The sequence below is a fragment of the Ambystoma mexicanum genome, chromosome 5q, assembly GCF_040938575.1.
Source record: "Ambystoma mexicanum isolate Mex_15411 chromosome 5q, UKY_AmexF1_1, whole genome shotgun sequence".
In the NCBI taxonomy this organism is placed as follows: Eukaryota; Metazoa; Chordata; class Amphibia; order Caudata; family Ambystomatidae; genus Ambystoma; species Ambystoma mexicanum.
The window spans coordinates 923,901,592-923,924,278 of record NC_090933.1 but is presented as its reverse complement, the minus strand read 5'-3'; the positions used below and the strand labels follow the sequence as shown (position 1 = coordinate 923,924,278).

General features: G+C 47.4%; 1 protein-coding gene across 1 annotated transcript in view; it reads right to left on the bottom strand.

Annotated features, from left to right (window-relative positions):
• SPAG1 (sperm associated antigen 1) overlaps nucleotides 1-22,687 on the bottom strand; it is a 1,725,603-nt gene that overhangs the window by 484,070 nt on the left and 1,218,846 nt on the right. The gene's annotated exons all lie outside the window — the stretch shown is intronic.

The following is a 22,687-nucleotide window of genomic DNA, read 5'->3' as shown; positions in this document are numbered from 1 at the left end:
TGGCACTGGGCTCTATATCTTTAACCATACAGCCCCCTTACCCCTTTTTTTCCTGCACTTATCAGACATACCCTGTCTGCTGCCTTAACACCAGCACCTGCCACTCACTGGCTGCACTATCACTGTTTGTTGCCTTTTATTATTTATTTTATTATTTATGTTTTTCCTTTGCTCCGCACTTTCCACTTCTCCCCCCTACCATGCACTTTTCCCCTTTCCTTCTCCCATGCACTTGCACGTTCTTAATGTCACTGGGCCTAGTCAGATCGTTTTTTTTGTTCTCCCTTGTTCCCATCCCTTGTCTTGTCGCGCTCTGAAACACTTGTGTACGAGTGTGATACAAATAAAATATCATAATTTCCCTGAATTAATCCTCAGCTGCTCCTTTTTTTAGAGCGATTCCTCCGCTATTGCATGAGAAGGCATTTGCTGGTTCTCAACAAGCAGTTTTGCACAGGGGAAACGATTGGCCGGTATTAATGTGATGCTGCCTTTGGGTCAAAAATCTTTTATTTTTCTATGACCAAAAGCACAAACCATGCCTTCATGAAACATATCGCTAGAGCACTCTGATTTTCAGGACCCTTTAAACCAAATTATACCGATGGTACCAAACGTTTGACTCTCAATAAATGTTCTATGTTGTGTACTTGGGTCTTAACATTTCTGCGTACAGCGGGATAATGGATTGATCAGCCCATGCGGAACGCATCGAGATGTACTGAAGACGTTTTTATAATCTCCTTAACCATTTCATCAAAGTCTGATTAATAATATAGACACCTATTTACAACATTCTTAAGTTTACAAATCTATTACATATATGATGATCTGGATACTAAGAATGTCATTTAATTGTTTTTCTATTCGCCTTCTCCCCCCTTCTTTGCTTCCCTTGCTCAAAGTTTTTGCCAGAATATAAATAGGATAACCAACTAAAGAACGTGTTCAAACAATTACAATGATGGAACTTTAGCAATAATCGGATGTATTAGCCCTGAGGAAGCCTTTTTGAGGGTGAAAAACGGATAAGTGCAAAAGTGTTGGCAATTATACGGTTTGGAAACTGTGATTTGATTGCATCAAATTAGGCTATGCTATGCTTTAATTGCACCCAATCGTTCTCTGTACATGACACTGTATATAAAATGGCAGTGTTTAATTAAAACATTATTACTTATTTCAGAATTTTGAAGTATTGTTAAGCACAACTGTGCCATTGGAACATTTTCAGAATCAGTAAAAAATGACATGCCTAATTTGAAACTTAAGTGGAAGGTCCATAGTGGCTGAGAGTGGTGAACATAGCAGAACAAAGAACATACTCCCCAGATTAAACCAAGGTGCAGCAGCCCGCTGACACGTGGGAACGATCAGCAGGCAAATCCAAGAAACAATCTAACACAATGGAATACTCTTCAATGTCAAATGGGCAGTACTTAACTTTATTATTTCGAACGTGATACACACCCATAGGCCTCAAAACAATTACAAGTCAAACCACACATGAGGGGAAAAAGCCAGACGAGGAGAGAGCAAGAGGAATGCCACTTAATCAACTCCCCTATTAAAAAGATGTCTCAATTGCCCTTTTAAGTTTAGTCAGGCAAGGTAATGTCCTCAGTGAAGCTGGAAGCTCATTCCACAAATTAGGGGCCCAGACATCAAAATAGACTCCCCGATATTTTTGCAGATGCAACCGCGGATGAGAGAAAAGATAATTGTTGTTGGGCCAAAGGGCTCTCCTATAGGGAGCAACCTTCAGGGGGATCAGATAGATAACTGGGTGCATTGCCAGAAATACATTTGTGAGTGAGGGTAAGTAAGAGCATTATGCCTAATTCTATTTTTCAGCGGCAACCAATGCAAAACGCGTCTGGCTGCAGAGATATGATCCTGCTAACCTAGGCCGCGTACAGCCCAAACAGCTCTGTTCCGAATAACCTGAAGTCTCGTAATATTGCAAGATGAGGTGCCCATGAGTAGACTACTGCAATAGTCCAATTTCAAGTTCATGATGGCTGAAGCAACCAACGTGCTGTTCTTCTATGAAAGAGAAGGATAAGTCTTGCAGAGCAAGTTAGTGGTATAAGCACATGAAGAGCGCAAGTATGCAATATGCTTGTTAAATGATAACTGGGAGTCAAACGAGGAGTCACAGGACTGGGACAATTAGAAATTGGCTACAATGGGAATCCATTTTTTTTGATCTAGGAACTTATGTAATTAAAAGTAGTTCTGTTTTTTTATCTTTAAGTGCCAAGACTGGGTCGACACATACATTTTATTAGTACCCGGCGAGAGTCAACCAGAATGTAACAAACATTCTGATTGGCCGTCGCCGGGGCATTACCTGACAGGGAATCCCTCGGCCGGGATTCCTTGCCATTGTTCCCGGCAGGGGGCATGGCAGCCCCTCAGCCAATTAGGAGGCTCGAAACGGGGGCATCCCCGCTCGAGCCTCCGCACGGCTATAGACTGCCATCCTCCGCCGCTGGGGATTCAGGTGTTTTTTTTCCTCCCCCCTCCCCTGCAAACAATCCCCTCCCCGCCCTCCCAACCCCACTTAGCTTCTTATTTCTCCTTTTTCGGGAGTGAACGCGCTGGGAACACTTCTGTTCCCAGCACATCCGCTCCCGATAGCCGCCATGGAAAGGGGAAGCGTACTCAGTTTTCCCTTCCCCGGCAGCCATTTTCTTTGGGGTTTTTTCTGTTCCGAAACGCTGCATAAAAAATGCTAGTAGTACCCTGGTCTTGCGGGCCGGGGTACTAATAGCAATAAGCCCCGAGCCACGGGGGAATTACGGAGTCAGCGATCGGGGATTATTGCTTAAGTATTGACTGCATAGTTGGTATAACATACTCCCAAGCTATCTAGAAGATCAAACAGGGGCTGCACATAAGTATTAAAAGGAATCAGGGAAAGACCCTGGTGAGGCAGGGACACAAAGGATTGAATCCAGGCAGCGGTGCTACAAGAGCAGCGCCCAATTTTGATCAATCGTCTTTTGAATAGCTAAGCATGATCCACCAGATCGAAAGCTTCCGAGAGATCCAGCAGCATAAGTAGTACAATATGTCCATGCTCAATAATGCTTGTAATGTTGGATTTTAAATCTAGCAGGGCAGCCTCCGTCCCGTGCTTAGCTCGGAAGCCTGATTGACTTAACCCCAGAACATTATGAACTTCTATGAATTCCTGGGGTTGGCCATATGCAATTCTGTCCAAAGCTTTCAGAAGAAAAGGCATGTTCGTGAGGGGTCAGTAATTGCCAGCTATTGCAGGATCCAGTTTAAAGAAATAAAAAATAAAAAAGGAGTCAATGGAGTCTTTCATAATGTAGACAGGGCACACATCTCCCTGACACACAAACTACACAAAGGCGCAGAGGTAAGCAAGGCAGAGGATGCGTCTTCAGCTTCAACACAGGATTAGTAGGAATAATCAATGGTGGCACATGTGATGGAGATCAGGAAAATCAGACAATACCTGGAGGGCAAGATATGGTAGGTTGGGCTTGGCCTCATCACTTCTCTGCACAGACCTGAGGAAGATTGCTGCTAGAACCTCAGACACCAACGACCAGATATCAACCCTGGAGGACACAGTGGGATCTTTGGAAGTACAGGTTGCGGTGCAACTAAATGTCCGAGCGTGGAGGGCAGCTCCCACCATAATATTAGGATTGTTGGACTGCATGACGAATTAAAGGAGGCTCCATGGACCCATTCCTAGAGACATGGTTCATCAGCCAACTGAGCAAGAAAGGCCAATTTGCACAATTAAGAGAGCACACAGTGTCCCTAAGAGGTTGCCCATACCATGGACACATCCAAAACTCTGTGACCTGATTCTTCAACTTCAGGGAACGAGACACAACTTTGCAGAGGGACAGACAACATGGGGCACTGACCACAGAGGGATCCGGGGGATCAGACTCCCCGATTTCACAAGAAACACCCAAAGACAGTGCCAATCCTATCAAACAGTCTAGAAGGAGCTTAGTGTGGTAAGTCAGAATCAGAAGAGGCGGACCGCATTTTGGATAATGCATTTATTAATTTGAACACCAAAACAGCATCTGCTCCTAAGCCCTATCCTCAATAAAAGAAAGAAGTCTAAATCAGTGCTCGACCATAAACCTACACTAGCCTGATTCCTGTCCCTGCCACTATAAACAAAAGAATCTAACTTAAACAAAAAAAGGTACTCTAAAAGCCTTTTGACAGAATGGTTTCTGGTTTTTGACCCCACCCTTAAGTCTCTATCAAAAAGGGGCTCTGGCCCCCTTACACAGTTCAAGTACACATTTACTGTAATGTCTCTTCCACCAATCCCTCCTTGGATTGCGAGTGAGTCTTTGGGCCAGTGTCTTTTCGTCTTTTTTCCTGGTTCGCTAGACTCGTTATATCAATCCCGGGGCGTCTGTCACCCATAGAAAAACTTTAGATCGTTATGTCCACACCAAGTAGTTCCCTGGACTTGTCCTCCAGATAGTCTTGCTGTATTTTCCCCAAACTGTTTCCTCTTGTTAGGTACCCCTTCATGGGGTATCGGTCTCACACCCACCATGGGTTTTGGTTCTCTTCAGCACACCTTGAAGCTTGGTTACTCTTACCCCATTTTGGGGTCTGTCTGGTCAGAAACCATACCAGTCATTGATTTATGATGTGGTACGCCATTATATACGTCAAATCCCATGTAACCAACAAACATATTGGATTCTTGAGACAACGGACGATAACACATATCCATATTTGGGGGACTGTCTGTCCTACAAGTGGGAGCGGGGTTAGGGATCCTGCTTGCCCTTTCCAAAGTGGGATCCCGCTGGCTCGGTCCCCTTGAGGGAGTTGAGATTAGTGGGCTAGTCACAAAGGTGATATGTGCCCCTTGGGGAGAGGGGACAGTATCCCCGGATTTGTCATATCGAACAAAGGGAGATTAAATATATGCTGCTCTTTTCAGCTAAGCTTATGGTCTTGCATAATAGAAAAGCTTGCTTCTTCAACACGCTAAGAGATGTCTGGAGTAGATCGAGTAGGGGAGTGGGGGAGTGGGGCATGGAGGCTATGGGCCCCAAAGTAACTATGGAGGAGGGGAGGTTTTTAGACGAGAGGGGCCAAAAAACTGGAAGGCTAATGAAGAACAAGGCATGCAATCACCCAGGAGAATTGTGGCAGAGGATGGCTCCCTTGCCTGGATGAACATAGGGGAGGTTACCTTAAAGGAGCAGAGACGGGCAGGGAAGGAGCTGTGGTTTGAAGGATAGCGAGAAGAGGTGAGACTTTTCATTTTGTAAGGGCCAGTGGTAGAAGTGGAGGAAGTTACTAAACCATGACAAACCTTTTTGTGGACTAGTTATAGGGTTGCTTTGAGCTTTATTGGCAAATTGTTGGGTGACAAATGCTTCTGAGGAATAGCAAATGCTGGGTGAAGGGAAAACTGGGTTGGTTGTCGTTCATGTTTACGGTACCAATATTATTTTCGTAGCCAGGCTATGGGTATAATAAGGGGGAAGATCCTGAAGTTACTGAAAAACAGTAAAGATGGCAAAGGCATCTCCTAAAAGTAGGTTTTGGAACATAAAGTGACAAGATCAAGAGAGTGGTGGCATTTCAATATATAACACAAATCACTCCTGATTTGGTCATACTACAGGAATCTCACTTTGCTGACATAGAATGTTTCTTATGTATATGACCTTCTATAACAGTTTTACATGCAGGTTTCACAAGGGGCATTTGCGGTGTGTCAATCATAATTAGGAAATGCCACCCTTTTAATAATTTTATTTATGTATTTATGTACAGAAGGAACAATGCTCTTTTGATTACAAAAGAATGTACAATAGAGAAGAAATCTGATCTGACAAGAAGCAGTGAGCTTCTAGACTAGTTCTTTAGTTCCAGATAGTCTTTTCCATGCAGATATAACCAACTTTAGTGAACAGATACCCATCTCCCTTCCCCAGCTTCATATACACCCCGGATCCTCAGTAGTTAAACCAAAGCGGTTGTGCCACTTTCCCAACTTTGGATGAAGACTCCTGGGTAACCAAAAATTCATCAACTTCAAAAAACCACCAGTGTACAGTTCTTATATGCTTGGGATTTGGCTTTCATAGAGATCCCTCTATTAGCTTGGGCAAAGCTTGTTCTAGCTTCGACTTCTAATACTTCTTTCTTCTGCTGCTTCAACCTTTGATGTGTTGCAAGTTATCTTCAATGTAACTCAAAATTAGGCATACCAACTGCGTTTTAATATTAACGTGCCACTTCAGTGAGAGACAAGTTTCCACCTTTCGGTCAGCACTCAGCCTCCAAGGCATCAGGAAGCATTGTCTCTTGTGCATGGTCCCTTAAGAAAACGTGCAACTCTTCAGGAAAGTCAGTTTAGCTTTGCTTATGCTACCGTAGCGTTCTCAGTGTTAATAAAAGACACGCGACCGGTCGGCAACAAAGTATTACTGCTGTTCGGGAAATAAAGGCTTTTCATCACACGCAAGTATTTCAGGTAAGCACGTGTTACTTTCCCATTAGTAAAGAGACTTTCTACTTCTATGGTTAATTTTCACTCGCTCATAACTCAACACAAGTACTATTTAAAGCTGGCTACTGTTACCGGCAAGGAACTTCTGCTTCTCAGGAGTACAGAGCTTCCTTTTCCGAATCCCATTCATAAAGATTGCAGGCTGTGGCGGCTTACTGACTTTGCTGCGTCTCCTGCTACTATTGCGGGCACTCCTGGGATCCATACCCCTCTGCTGCACAGGTGTATCCGATCCAGCCTCATTAAGGGAGAGCTTCCCACTCTCCAGTTTCCCTCGGCTCGACTCTGCACACAGGCCTTAGGAACAGTTGCAACTTCAGCTCTGCATACACAGCAATGAGGCGTACTTGGAAAAACTGCCTGCTTCTTTCTTTTCTCTTCAGTGCTGCCACAGCTATTCTGGGTTTATGAGCACAGGACCAACTCGAGCTTGCAATTGGAATTTGCCTCTCTACTGCGGCGTCCCCGTTGTAGTCACACCTACTTGTGTGGCCAAGTGCTCTGCTTCTACGACTTCCAACCTTCCAGCTCCTGCCCCATATTCTCTGTACTGCTTCTCTCTCAGGCAGCCTTTTATTGCCCTCAGGTGGGCTGATTAGGTTCAAGTCCTTAAACTTGCCTGCCTGCCTCTTTAGCCCTGCTCTTCTTCACAGTCCCTGTGGGATTCTGGGACTTGTAGTTTGAGTTAGAAAAATCAGATTTCTATACTTCTTCAAAGGATGTGAAAATCTAAACCTTTTAGACACCGAAGGGACAGAAAAGGTCACATGATCATTGTTCCTATTGCAATAGCTTTAATATTGAAGAGGAGAAGGAGTTTTAGGTGTACAAAAGAAAGGCCCTGGGACGTTAACATTGTTTCCTAGATGGACATTCATCTGAATGGCAGGAAGATTTAATTTCTTTGGGAAAAGTTTTATTATCGTCCCAAAAATCATACCTTAAGGAAGGCATGGTATGAAAGTAAGACAGACACAAGTGAACACAGTTCAAGGGTGTTTATTAAACTGTATAAATGAGTAAGATAAATGCCTAATCTAAACCTAAATCTAAGATGGGAGCGCGCTACGACCATCAAATAATAATAATACAGTCCAAGTGGAGCCTAGTCAAATAAAAAGGGCCTATATTAAGAAAACATATTGCCAATCCTTACTGCTATGCTACAAAAAGAGTGTGGGATAATGTTCATAAGAAAAAAAAGAAGTGTTCAAAAAATGATATGTCAGGATGTTAAGTCCTGTGGTCTCCCTTCCCCACGTTTTTAGCACGGGACAAGGTGGGACACTAGAGCAGAACACACTTCACATGCTTCTCCAGCACAAGGTCACAGTTTCTTTCAACAGTTTCTTTCTTTCCCTGACCTAGCTGAAGCCCTGCAGCACAGTCTCCCTGCACCCTCAGGTAGACCATTAACCATCAAATCCTTTGACTCCTGGCTTAATGAATAAATACTTCCCTCATCCCTCCACGCTCTGTTGCCTCTCGCTAAGGAACGTCCCCCAAATGGTTCACCCCCCCACCTGAAGACCTTCAAAAGCCAAAATAATTGTCTCGAGCGCAAATGGCGAACATCCAAAACCCCTCTTTGCAGATTTATGTTCGCCTGCCACCAATTTAACTACAAACCCGAGATCCGAAAGGCAAAAAAAGCCAATTACAATAAACAAATCCTGAACTGTCGCAACAGCAGCAGAGATCTCCACAGGATCATCTCCGAATTCGTTAAACCCTCCTGCACCTTTGCCCTGACCACGCAAACGCTCTGCGACTCCCTCTCCCTACATTTCTACAACACATCACGCGACACGAGGGAAACCCTTAATACCAAACTTTCTACCCTCACCCTCTGCCCCACACCTGCGCCCCCAACCCCACTGCTCCGACCGCCGCAACGCCATCTTTCAACTCTTTCAACCCCATCTCGAGAGACGAGGTCTTTAATCTACTATCCGGCAGCAGACCCTCCGGATCCCCCCCCCCCCTCAATCCCTGTCCGGCCTCCCTTCTGAAAGAAATGTTCTCCTCCACTTGTGCAGGAGAACAAGCAAAGTCCATACACACTCTCACCTCTGGCATCTTTCCCTGAGGCCTTTAAAATAGGGCATGCCAAACCTCTTCTGAAAAAGGCATCCCTTGCCCCCTTGAGCTTAAGAATTACAGGCCGATTTCCAACACCCGATTCCTGGCGAAACTCACTGAACGAGCTGCGTACTCTCAGCTCAACCATTTCATGGAATCCAACAACCTACTCGACCCCACTCAATCAGGCTTCAGGCCGCGCCATGGAAGAGAGAACACTCTGATCTCGATCTGGGATGATCTTAAAGTCTTGGCAGGCTCGGAGGGCTGTGCAGCACTGGTTCTCCTTGATTTGTCAGCCGCCTTTGATACCGTTAACCATTCTATCCTCCTTTACCGACTCCACTCCCTAGGAATCCGAGGCTCGGGACTCATATGGATTGCCTCATTCCTCAACAACAGGAAGCAAAACACTCTGCTCTTCCCCCTTTCTCTCAGCTGCCCGCACTGTGAACACTGGAGTACCACAAGGCGCCTGCCTTTCTGCTCTCCTTTTCAACCTCTATCTGACCAGTCTACCTGGGATCATCCGCATGCACAACCTCACCTGCTACAACTACACTGACGATATCCATATTATCCTGTGAATTCCCAAAACAGGCATCGACCCACAACCCGACCTTGAAGCTTGCCTCAGAGACATTGAGCGATGATGACAAGAAACCACCTCCTTCTAAACCCAGATAAAACTGAGATCATACTCCCACATTCATTCCTATTGCCCCCCTTCCTTGGCACCCCACCCCACCCACTTCCAAAATAGTTAAAAACCTTGGCTGCACTATGGACTCTGGCTTAACCCTCTCCCATCAGATCAAAAATGTATCAAAATCCTGTCACTACCATCCCAAGCTCCTAAAACGCATTTTCCCTTACCTCACCTACCCCAACAGGCTCCCTGCAATTATGTCCACAGTTATGTCGAGATTGGACTATGCCAACTCCTTACATCTGGGTACACCGGCATACCAACTTAAACTCCAAAGAGCCCATAACGCCGCCGCCAGACTCCTACTCTGGGACACAGGGATCACATCTCCCCCGCTCTCCGCACCCTTCACTGGTTCCCTGTTGGACGAAGGGCCACTTTCAAAATCCTATGTATTACCCACCGAGCAGTGCACAAGACCGGCCCAGCATACCTTCAAGGGAAGATTACACCCTGCCACCCATCACATCACCCATAAGGTCAAACACTGCCCTCTTACTAGTGATTCCAGCCTCCAATTCAACCAGGATGGGAGGGTCCGCCTACTCAACCATAACTCCAACTCTGTGGAACTCTCTCCCCTCACATTCGACACACCCAAGACTACATGGCCTTCTGTAAAGGTCTAAAAACCTGGCTTTTTCCATAAACCATTATTAGGACCGTCTAAGGCCACCGAAACTCACCAAACTATAGAATCATGTGTCCAATGACATTCAATTGGAAAGTAATTGCAGCTGGCCAACAAGTGTTCCTATGGATACTGAGAGAAGGGACCACAGAAAGCAACCAATAAGACATTAAGATGGACTTAGGAACTGTGAGGCCACAGTTGACGGTCTATTGTCCCATAGGCTCTAAGATATGCATCTGCCGACTCTCCGCTTCCCGATACCCCTAGACAGGCCTAGCAGCCTCTCGTGCCATCAAGTTGACCATACCCATTCACTCCCTACCTTGGCCGACTACACACCTAAGATACAAACCCTCCCAACGCACCAAAACAACCGGGCTCTACAATGCCTCTGTCCAGCCTGTCCTTTAACACCACTGCCTCGGCAGGGCATCGCTACTGCGAGATTTATTCTGACCTATATCCAGTACCCTGCCTAGTCCTACCTTTTAACCCACCATAAACCACAACCAGGGACCTGGAAAATTAACTCCCTGGCACTTTGTGCCGAGCCTAAGAACAGGGTAATTCATAACTTAGTCCGGCCCAACCTGTAAATCTACCTCAGAGTACTGCTACCATGAAACATGAAGACGATCACTGCCAGCTCATCCAGACCCAGAAAGTAACCAGGAACAGTACATCATCCAATCCAGACACTCACCTCTCCTACCGCTATGCTCACTCTCCACTTTACACCAACAAACACTAGAGCGCTGTCGCACTCACCTGGCTCTCTGCAGGAGCGATGAAGCCTTCCGGACCCTTCCCCTGGAGTAATGGAGTGGTACTACTGGTATCTGTTGAGAGAGAAGTGAGATGCTCAGTTTGCCTGAAAATGGCCTAAATCCCCCTTTCCCTCCTCCCGTGTGTGCACTGTGATGGGTGTGTAGGGATTTGGCTCACCATCCTGAACTGGGCAGTGGCGCTGTATCTCTGAGCCTTTAGGAACTCCGTTAGATTCCAGTTACTTCACCGGTTCTGGTATTCCGCGCTTCTTTGAGAGCCCTTGCTATACTGTGAGATCTGTGTGCGGTAAGCCAAATGATTGCTAGTTTTAAACTTGTTCTTCCTTTCTTCACAGGTGGTTCGCAGTGGTTCTCGGAAAAGATCCGACCAGGGAGGCACGCGAAAGAAGTCTGAACGCTACCTTCAGGTTTTCCAAGATTCGGGTAAGTGATGCTGCCGACTGCGCGCACGTTCGCTGAAACTGAGGAGGCGCTGACAGGTTCTGCTTTTTCCTTTGCTGTCTTCTCTTTCAGATGCTGGAACCAGGGCGTGCACACGGACAAGATCGAGGAGGAAAACAAGTCGAGAATCGCGATAAGCGTGTTGCTCGAAGCCACAGTAGCAACACGAAGCACGGGTCTGCCTTTGGGCGTGGCTTATATAGCCGAACACGCCCAGAGGCTGGAACGTGCCTTGGTATTTGCCGGATTCACAGGAAGTCCCTCTGGGGCCATCTTGAGTGTGCTGGAAGTGTTTCTGGGCCAATCAGAATCCCTAAAGGGGGCAGGGCTACCTGTGCAATGCATTTGAGTGCAAGAGTGTGGCAAATGGATGTTTGATGTCTACAAGACATGTTTGGACTGCCAGGCCTTAACCCATCTTACTCCTGCCTGTTCCCCAGCATATATGAAAGTCTTCCCCCTCAAGGCCCCTCCTAACGGTGTACCTCCCCCCCCAGGCTTGGTGGGATTGTCCCTGTGGAATTTTCGGAGTAAACGGGGGGCATGAATATTCACCCTGGGCTCCCATGACCTGGGGTTTGTACCCTTTCCAATCTACCAAATAATAAAGGGTCTTCTTGACAATTTTAGAGTCCAGGATACGTTTCACCTCGTATTTGGGTTCTTCTCCTTCTACTACCATTGGTGTCTGGGGAACTTGCATTTGACTGCCAGGATGTACAGGTTTTAATAGTGAGACGAGAAATAATGGGTGTATTTGCATATTAGCTGGCAGGGTTAATTTCATGGCTCCAGGATAGATCACCTTTGCAATGGTAAATAGACTGATGTATTTTGGTTGACATTTTCTGGGACCTTTCAAGGCCATATATTTAGTTGCCAACCACACAGAATCCCCTGCTTGGTAATCTGGAGCTTTCCTCCGATGTTTGTCTGCATATCTCTTCTGGGTAGCCTTAGCTGCCAGTAAATGTCTGGTTGCTTCTTGTGCTGCATGTGTTATTCGTTCATGTAGCCTTTTAACTGATGGCATTTCAATTGTTTCTGGTGGGTCATACACTGAGGTTCGTGGATTCCGACCATACAAAGTATAAATGGGGGTCTGTTGTGTTGAAGCACGGATTGAGTTGTTATAGGCGTATTCAGCCATCCATAGGAGTTCCGTCCAGGCTTGATCGGTCTGATGTAAGAGGCAGCAAAGGTACTGTTTGAGGGTCTGGTTAGTGCGTTCAGTCTGACCATCGGTTTGGGGATGGTGACTGGTTGACAATCGGATTTCGGTCCCTGCTAGAGCGCAGCATTTTTTCCAGAAGGAAGACACAAATTGACTTCCCCTGTCCGAAATTATTACAGAGGGGAACCCATGTGCTCTTACGATGTGCTCAAAGAAAACCTGTGCTAGAGTTGACGCAGAAGGGATTCCCTTCAACGCTAGGAAATGGGCCATCTTGGAGAAAAGATCGACGACTACTAGTATGGTGTTATATCCAGAGCTCGAAGGTAGATCTGTAATAAAGTCCATGGAGATGGTATGTCAAGGTGCCGGTGGTATTGCCATGGGTTGTAACAAACCAGCTGGTTTCTGTCTGGAGGTTTTGTATTGAGCGCAGACCTCACAAGAGTTTACGAACCTTGCCACGTCTTCCCGCCATGTAGGCCACCAGTAATGTTTCCCGACTTTCTCAAGGGTCTTGGTAATCCCTGGATGGGCTTCCAGAGGCGAGTTATGATAGTTGGTTATGATTTCCTCTTGAAGAGTACACGTGGGGAGAAAAAAAGACGACCTTGGTAGTAGGGTAGGCCATTGCTTATGATGAACTGTTCTCCTCTTTTGTCCCAGGTTGTCTTTTTGTCTTCTGGGAAGGCATCTCTGACGGTTTGTTGCAGGAGTTCCAGCGACGTGGGGTATACCCCACAGAGCCCTAGAATTTTATGACCGGGAATGATATCTACCGGATCGAGGGAGATGTAGGCATCTTCGCCCTTGCCTATACGAGAGAGGGCATCAGCCTTCCCGTTCTCAACTCCGGGTCGATATGTAATCGCAAAGTCGTACTCAGACAGGAATAGGGCCCATTGAAGCTGCCGGGATGATTGTGCTTTTGCAGAGCATGAATACTGTAGATTTCGATGATCCGTTATGATGGTGATGGGTGTTCTTGGCCCCAAGTAAGTAATGTCTCCATTCTGACAGGGCATCTTTAATGGCCAGTAGTTCTTTGTTGGTAACTGTGTAATTGAGTTCTGCAGGAGTACATTTCCTGGACCAGAAGGCTACGGGGTGTAAGCACCCCGTTTTCGGATTTTGTTGGGACAGGACAGCCCCCATAGCGACACTGGAGGCATCTGTTTCCACAATAAATGGGAGGTCTGGCTGTGGGTGTTGAAGCACTGGTGCCAAGATAAACTTGTCCTTCAAGGCTCGGAAAGCTTCTTCTGCTTCTTGGTTCTTGCGTATCAGGGAGGTGATTGGATGAACCAGATGCGAGAATTCTGGTATAAATCGTTGGTAAAAATTTGCGAAACCGAGGAAGCTTTGCACTCCCTTTACTGATGTCGGTGACAGCCACGTGACGTTTGCCTCTACCTTGCGGTTGTCCATCTTGATTCCACCTGGTGATAATACAAAACCTAGGAACTCCACTTCAGTGATATGGAACGAGCATTTCTCGAGTTTGGCGTATAAGTGGTTTTCCCTTAATTTTCGAAGCACAGCTCTTAGTGCGTCACATGTTCTTGCACATTGGTTGAATATATAAGGATGCCGATATATACAACTGCGCAAATGTCCAACAGTTCTCGGAGTACATCGTTCATGAAGTGTTGGAACGCTGCTGGCGCGTTGCAAAGCCCAAAGGGCATCACTTGGTATTCGAATAGACTGTATCTGGTCTGGAAGGCGGTTTTCCATTCATCACCCTCTTTGACGTATACTAAATGGTAGGCGCCACGAAGATCCAATTTCGTGAAGATTTTGGCTCGTCGCACCTGGTTGAGTAATACTGGGATCAAAGGTAACGGATACCTGTTCTTTATTGTTACCTGGTTCAAGGCCCTATAATAGATGCACGTGCGTAGGACCCCTTCTTTCTTGGGGGCGAAAAAAAGCGGCGAGGCTGCGGGGGACTTAGAGGGACTGATGAAACCGTTTGCCAGATATTGGTCCAAGCCGCACACATACAAAACATTTGGACATGAGCACCTCAACAACCTGTTAGAATGCAGCTATACCCCACAAACAAATCGGCCTAGCTCCACACAAACATCCTACACAGGCCTAATACTGCCAGATTGCATTCTCAGAGACCAACCACCCGATTGCACACATTGAACTGATCTCTCACTACCACTGCACCTAGTCTTAGGATGCAGCCACCATTACGCAAATCACACCGGCTGCATATATATTGAGTGCACCCAAGCACTGTATCCTACCCTGCCTCGACTGAACTGGACTACGGTTCCCAAGGGCGTTCAACCCACAAGCACTTTGAGATCATAATATATATATGGGATACATTACTCACCGTAATCGTATTTCTGATGCTTGTATCTGCTTAGATTCACATGCTGTGCATAGGCCGACATCTAGTGGAAGCGGCAGAGTATTACAGTTTGTTTTTCAAAACTCGAAAATGGGCGTCGACACAGGGCGTGCCAGTAATACTATCCCTAGTGTGACGTCCACTGTACCAAAGATCCCTCACGCATCTAGGATCCTCAGATTGTATTTTTTCTGACATGAGGTAGCATGAGGAGTAGCGCGAGTACAGATAATCCAAGCAGATAGACAGAAAAGGTAAGACTACAAGCAATCATGCGCCTTCCCTCAGAGGGGAGGAAGGGTGGGTCGCATGTGAATCTAAGCAGATACAAGCATCAAAAATACGATTACGGTGAGTAATGTATCCCTTCTGAGGCTTGTGGAATCTGCTTAGATCACATGCTGTGCATAGATTAGCGAGCAGTACCTGAAGAAGGAGGTGGGATGTGAGAAGGGTCATGAGCAAATAAATGTCTTAGAACCGCTTGTCCCACTTGTGCATCTGCCTTGGAATGGGTGTCAATGCAGTAATGCTGAGTAAAAGTGTGAATAGAGCTCCAAGTAGCTGCTTTGCAAATGGTGTCAAGGGATACATTTGCAATGAAAGCCAGAGAGGCCCCAATGCCTCTAGTAGAGTGGGCTCTTGGCGTGAAAGGCAGAGTTCTTTCAGAGAGTGAGTAACACAGCTGGATACAGTTAATAATCCACTTCGAGATGGCACCTTTAGAGACGCGATCCCCCTCTCTGCCTGTAGCTACGGAGACAAACAGTTGATCTGTTTTTCTTAGCGGTCTGGTTTTATTTACGTAGTAGAGGACCGCCCTACGCACATCTAGGGTGTGTAGTTTCACCTCAGCCGAGCTTTGCGGGTCCTGGAAGAAAGCCGGAAGCTCGATGGACTGGTTTACATGGAATTTTGATGTAAATTTAGGTGAGAACCTAGGGTGTGTGCGTAAAACCAGTTTGTCTTTATGAACAGTAAAGAAGGGATCCTGCACTGACAGAGCCTGAATTTCACTGACCCTTCTTATAGAAGTAATAGCTACTAAGAAGGCCGTTTTATAAGTCAGGTGTTTGAGACTGCTTTTATGAATGGGTTCGAAAGGGGGGGGCCCATGAGCGTGGCTAGCACCACATTAAGGTCCCACCCTGGTGGTGGGTTTGAAATAGGAGGGTGAAGTCTCTTTACTCCTTCCATGAAGGCTTTAACTACTGGTACTTTCCACCACGAAACTTTGCTATGGGAAGTGTTGTAAGCCGACAGGGCTGCCAGGTGTACTTTTAGTGAGTTAAAAACCAATCCTGCATCTAGCAGGTGGAGCATGTATGTAACAATAGGGGAAGGAGTGCAATCAACCGGGTTGATTTGTCTACTTTGGCACCAGATAACGAACCTCTTCCACTTGTCAAAGTAACAGTGCCTTGTGTTTGGTTTCCTAGATTCCTTTAGGATGTCCATATACCTCTGTGGCAAATTGAGATGTCCAAACTCTATGACCTCAGGAGTCATGCTGCCAGGTTCATTGAGTTGGGTTGCTGGTGCACCGTTTGACCTTGGTAGGGACAGTAGGTTGTACCAGGCTGGAAGTTTGATGGGCTCGCACACCGCCAATCTGCGTAGGTGTGGGAACCACGGTTGTCTTGCCCACATGGGAGCAACTAGGACGAGCGTCATTGATTCTCTGTTCATCTTGTTTACCACTTTCCTGATGAGAGGAGTTGGTGGAAAAGCGTACGCAAATATCCCTGACCAGTTCATCCACAGGGCGTTCCCCTGGGAGTCTGGTTGGGGGAACCTGGATGCAAATCCTGGGCATTGTCTGTTTTCGCTTGTGGCGAATAAGTCTATAGTGAGGAAACCCCACTGAGAGAAGATATCTTCTACGACCTCTCTGTGTAGAACCCATTCGTGTTCCTCTGGGAGGGAGTCTCTGCTCAGAGCATCCGCTAGGGAATTGAGCTCCCCTGGAACATGTTGTGATGACAGGAAGATGTTCCGTCTGAGTGCCCATATCCAGATTTTCTGGGCAAGCTTGGACAGATTTGGCGAGCGAGTCCCTCCTTGCTTGTTCAGGTAGAACATGGCTGTTGTGCTGTCAGTCCGGATTTGCACTGACAGGTTTAGTAGGTGGGGCTCGAACGCCTGAAGCGCTCTGAATACTGCCAGAAGCTCTAGCAGGTTGATGTGGTTCTTGGCCACTGAGTGAGACCAGAGACCCTGAGCTGTGTGGTGGAGATGGTGAGCTCCCCACCCCGTCAGTCATGCATCTGTAGTGACTACTGCCTGTACTTCGGGATCGTAAAAGGGTTTCCCCTGTGCGAGATTCTCTCTTGTCCACTAGTGAAGGCTTTGTACCAGTGTTAGCGAAATGACCACTAGATCGTCCCACTGACCACTTGCCTGAGACCACTGTTTCGCCAACCATTCCTGCATGGGACGCATGCACAGGCGCGCGTGGGGGACCAGGTAAATACAGGACGCCATCATGCCCAGTAAACGCATTGCTTTGCGTACCGTTATTTGTTGACCGGACTGATAATGCGGAATTTGCAGTAGTATATTCCGAATTCTTTCTTCTGAAGGAAAGGTCAACCCCTCCTGGGTATCTAGGATTGCTCCTAGGAACTGTTTTGAGGTGCTTGGCACCAGGCTTGACTTTTTCTCGTTGATTGAGAAGCCTAACTCGTGGAGGAGGTCGATAGTCCTTTGAATGTTTGTCCTGCAAATTCCTGGGGTTTCCCCCGTTATGAGCCAGTCGTCGAGATAAGGGTACACTGGGATTGTCTCCCTGCGTAGGTGTGCAGCCGCCACCGCCAGTACCTTGGTGAATACCCTTGGTGCTGAAGCTATCCCGAAGGGCAGTACCTTGAATTGATAGTGTCGACTGTCCACCTTGAAGCGCAAGTACTTTCTGTGCGCTGGGAACATGGAAATATGAAAATAAGCATCTTTCATATCCAAGGTTGCCATGTAATCCCCCTTTTTTAGGAGGGGGATTACCTCTTGTAGCGTGGTCATACGAAATTTTTGGGGCTTGACATACTTGTTGGCAGGCCGTAAGTCCAATACTGGGCGCATTGTCAAATCTTTCTTTGGCACAAGGAAGTAAGTTGAATAAATACCCTTGTTTACCTGGTGTCCCGGGACGAGTTCTATCGCGTCCTTTTCTAGCAGAATGGCGATCTCCTCGAGGAGAATCTTCTGATGTTCTAAGGAGTGTACTCTTTGTCGTGGAGGATGGTTCCGGGGACGCTGCAGTAGCTCTATACAATATCCTGTGGATACTGTTGACAGCACCCATCTGTCTGATGTGATCCCTTCCCAAGCCTGGGTGAAGTTGGAAATGCGTCCCCCTACTGGGGTTGCGTGAGAAGGGACCCTGAACTGAGCGTCACTGCTTTGGTGGAGGCGTGCCGCCTCCTTTGCTGGGGCTGCCTCTGCCTTTACCACGACCTCTCCTATTACCCCTGCCGTAACCCTGGGTAGACTGTTGGTTGTTGTTCCACTGTGTACCCTGCCCCTGGGAATAGTTAGATCCTCTCTGGGAATTTTGGCCGCGTGGGCAACGAAAATTACTATTCCCTCTCTGGTTAGGGGGTTTATTGGTTAACTGGCCAAGGGACTTGAGTGTTTCATATTCGTCCTTGGCATTTTTCAGTGCGTCTTCGACCGCCTTACCAAACAACAGATCGGTTTCCACTGGTTTGTCCAACAATGATGCCTGGGTTTCTGCCTTAAAACCAGACTGCCGTAACCACGCATGTCTTTTGATAACAGTGCCCTCCGCTATCAATCTGCCTGCGTTGTCCGCGGCGTCGAAGGTTGCTTTCAAAATGCAACCAGACACGGCTCTACCCTCTGCGGAAATCCAAGCTAACTGGCCCTTTAAAGGTTCAGGAGCAGAGGCTATGAGTGCCGCGACTTCTTCCCACTGATGGCAGTTGTAGCTGGCCAACAGGGTGGTGGAGTTAGCAATCCTTGCTTGATAGGCGGACGTTAAGGCTACTTTCCTGCCGAAACCGTATAGTTTTTTGCTCTCCTTGTCGGGAGGAGCTTTGAACGATGACAAGGGTGTTCCAGCCCTCTTACGAGTGTTGGTGACAACTAGGGAGTCTGGCTTCAGATGTCCTCTTATATAGAGAGGGTCAGACTGGGCCGCCCTGAAAAGTTTTTCAACCCTGGGATTGACTGCTCTGGTGAGGTTCGGGTTCACCAGGGACGGATCTATTCTCCGCTGAATGGACTTAAGGATAGGGATGGTCTGGGCAACAGGCCTCCTTTCTCCCGCTAACTCTTCTGCGAAGTCCCTTTCCTCCTGGAAACCGTGGGTGTCAATGTGGAAATGTTCTGCTGCGCGAGCGAGAACCTCATTTAGGAGGGGTTGGTTATCGACCGGGGAGTCGGTAACCGGGGCTTCGTTCTCTACCGGGGAATATACTCTGCATGTTTCAGGGTCCTCCTCTTCTTCTTCCTGGTCCTCATCATCCCCATAGTAGCCCGTCCCGGTTTGCTCTTCTATCATACCAAATTCTTGGTCCTCACCAAAGGAAGCCTCTCCTTGATACCCTGAGTATGGGCTTGCGTAAGGCTGTACCTCGAAGGGTTCTGACCTCATCGGAGTTTCAAACCGGGGCTTTCTACTCGGGGGGGATAGGATCAGTAGAGCCTGAGGGTGTGGCCCCTTGTGGATCATACGAGAGGAAATGTTCTGGATTTTTATCATAAAAATCAGCCAAAGAAGACATTCTTGACATGACCCTATCTATGTCTTCACTGGACCATTTTTTGGAACTGGGAATGACTCTCTCAGCAAGTCTATGGGATTTATCTTGAGTAGCTTTGCTGGTTGTAGACCTATCAGCAGACCTGGTTTTGTCTGTCTGTTTAGAGGGAGTGGAGTGTTTCAGAGGTGTGGAAGAATGTACATGTAGTTTCTTCTGCTGTTTTTCCCTCTCCCTGTGCGTGGAAAAATGTTTTCCCTGTCCTTTAGTGGCTCCGGAGTTTTTCGACGCCTGGCATCGAGGATCGGGCGTGGTGTCCCTATCCTTCGAGCGTGGGGCCTCGCTGGCTTTAACTGCGGGCTCCGACTCCTGGAGCGCGGCCTGGGGGTGGAAGTCGTCTTCGTCTTCCGACGATCGAACTTCTGTTAGCCTAGGGAGCGAGGCACTCTTGGCAAGAGTGGATGATTGCCTGGAGTCATGCGGCAATCTTGATCGAGAGCGCCCAGAGGACACCGAATCGGACCGTTCTGTTTGTGCCTCTTTCCGAGAGCTCGACGCCGTAGAGTCTCGGTTGGACTTAGTGTATTTAGTGTGTGTAGTATGTGAAGCGCTTGTGTCGCCGGGGGTCTTCCCCATAGCCGCCCTGCCGGACGACCTTCCGAGGTCGGGGACCTGCGCTCGGCTGTCTTTCGACGCTGTAATGCCCTCGCCGTCCGAAAGTACGGCGTCGCTGCCATCGCTGAAGGCGCCCTCCGCTGCCTTGGCCGCCTGCCTGGCGTGGTGGGCCCAACGCTTCGTCGAACGGTCCTTAAGTGTCTTAGGTTTAAACCTACTACACGCTCTGCAGTTCGCTTCGGGGTGGTCCCTCGGCAAGCAGAGATTGCACGTGGCGTGCCCGTCGACCCAAGGGTATTTGCGATTGCACTTGGGGCAGAATTGAAAAGGGGTACCCTCCATACGCACCTTAAGGCAGCGGGCAGTTAAGTGTAGGAAATGTATAAGGTGTACCTATATACCAAGAGTGTAGAGTATGTACCACCCCCCACTCTCCCTACTTGCAGGGCCGAGGCCAGAGGCCTTCCAAGGCCCGGGCCGAGGCCAGCGGCCTTCCGAAGCCCAAATCCGTTGTGCAGCAGCCGACGGTCGATTTCTTCTCCAGCCGGCGTTGAGTTGTCAAAGTTCGACGTTGGGGTGGGGAAGGATGTCAATAGATTAATCTTTTAAATTTTTAGCAAAAGTATGGCTAAGGCCAGGGGACTCCGCAAAATGCTTCTGACCAGTATGGCGAAAAAAAACAATCTGAGGATCCTAGACGCGTGAGGGATCTTGGGTACAGTGGACGTCACACTAGGGATAGTATTACTGGCACGCCCTGTGTCGACGCCCATTTTCGAGTTTCGAAAAACAAACTGTAATACTCTGCAGCTTCCACTAGATGTCGGCCTATGCACAGCTTGTGATCTAAGCAGATTCCACAAGCCTCAGAAATATATATATAGCGCTATATAAATGCCAAATAACATATCAGGACCTTCTGTGCCCAAGTCTATTTCAAGCTATCCAAAAAGTCTCTTGCTTCAGAGGGCTTGATGAATGAAACAAAAATAGTTTCTTTTGGTCACACAGTTTGTAGGGTGGCTTTTTTTCACCCGGGATCCCCCTGCATCAGGCTCTGATCCCCTTTTCACAATTCCTTCAAACAAAAAGTTATTTCTCAAACATTCCCATAGGGTGATTTGCTCTTCACCCGGGAGCCCCCTCAGCCGGGCTCCTATCCTTCTCTCAACGTTAGCCTCCCTCAGTCTGGCTCAGACCAACCACTCAACTGTGGACCTCCTTCAGTCGGGTTCACGCTTGTCGTCACAATGTTCATGGGTGCATTACTGTTCATTCTAATTCGCAGGCAACCCTCAGCCGGGTTCACATTTGCTGCAATAAAACAATTCACTTTGCTTTATCACAATGCAGGATTCACTTCCCTTAGCTTTCTCCTGGTATCCCTCCGTTGGGTTCACACTGCCACTTTAGCATAGTTCAAAAAGAAAGTAATTCTAGGCCCCCTAGGTTCTTCCCTGACCCAAGACCAGGTCTCAGCCCCCAATCAGGCTTTCCCTGAAGCCCTCAGTCAGGCTTTTTTTTTTTTTTTAAAACAGATTTTATTAATTTTCAAACCAAACACGCAGTGCATTGTACAATAGTTCAATTGTTCATTACATAATCATGTTCACTGCTTCCCCCGTCCCTCCCCCCTTATGAGCCTTTTTATACCTCGCACTCTGTATTCGCTGCCCGTGGCGGGGTGTCGCTCCCCGTGGATTCTGCCAGGTCTTGTATCGTACCAAATAATTCTGCTATTAATGATTTCCATGCCATCAGGTTTCCCGCCTCCTCCTCCCCCCCTGCGCTACTCGCCTCTTGCCATACTATCATTTCAGCCTCCGCCCACTTCTGCAACTCCTTCCACCACACCTCTATTTGTGGCTTGTGATGTTTTCCACCCCATGGCAATCCGTCTTTTTGCAAGCACGCATGCTAAATCTTTGAGCTTTCCAACATGTTTAAGTTTCTGTGATCTGGGGAACCCTCCCAGCAAGCAGGCCCAAGCTGTGTCTATGATGATCATAACCCCCTCTTCCGCTAGTTTCTGTGCCACTTCACCGCAGAAACGCCCAATTACTGGGCATGACCAAAACATATGCGTCATATCTGCCTTTTCCTCGTCGCATTTGGGACACGCCTGTGTACCAGCCTTTGCAAACCTGGATATCCTCAAAGGTGTCATGTATGCTCTGTGTGTCACATACAATTGTATTTGTTTTAATCTCGCATTCCTAGACACCTTCTTGTGGTATCCTAGGGCACGTTCCCACATCCCATCTTCCATCTTCCATCGGGGCTCCCACTTCCGCTTCCCAGTCTAATCTCAACTGTGTCAGCTCCTTCCCGACCTTATGCATAACCATCTCATATAGTCTAGAGATCTCATGCCCTCCCTCAGATATGTCATATATTGCCCCTATGATAGCATCTGGTTCTTCCTCCAATACAGTTTCAGGCCACGTGTTCCGAATTCTCTGTACAATTCTATGATATGTAATATATTGGCCCGTATGTAGCCCCGTTTCTTCCTCAAGCACTCCGAAATCCTTAAGGCTTTTACACAGTTGTATCATCACAATGTTCTCAGATGGGTTATTGATTACTCTAATTCACA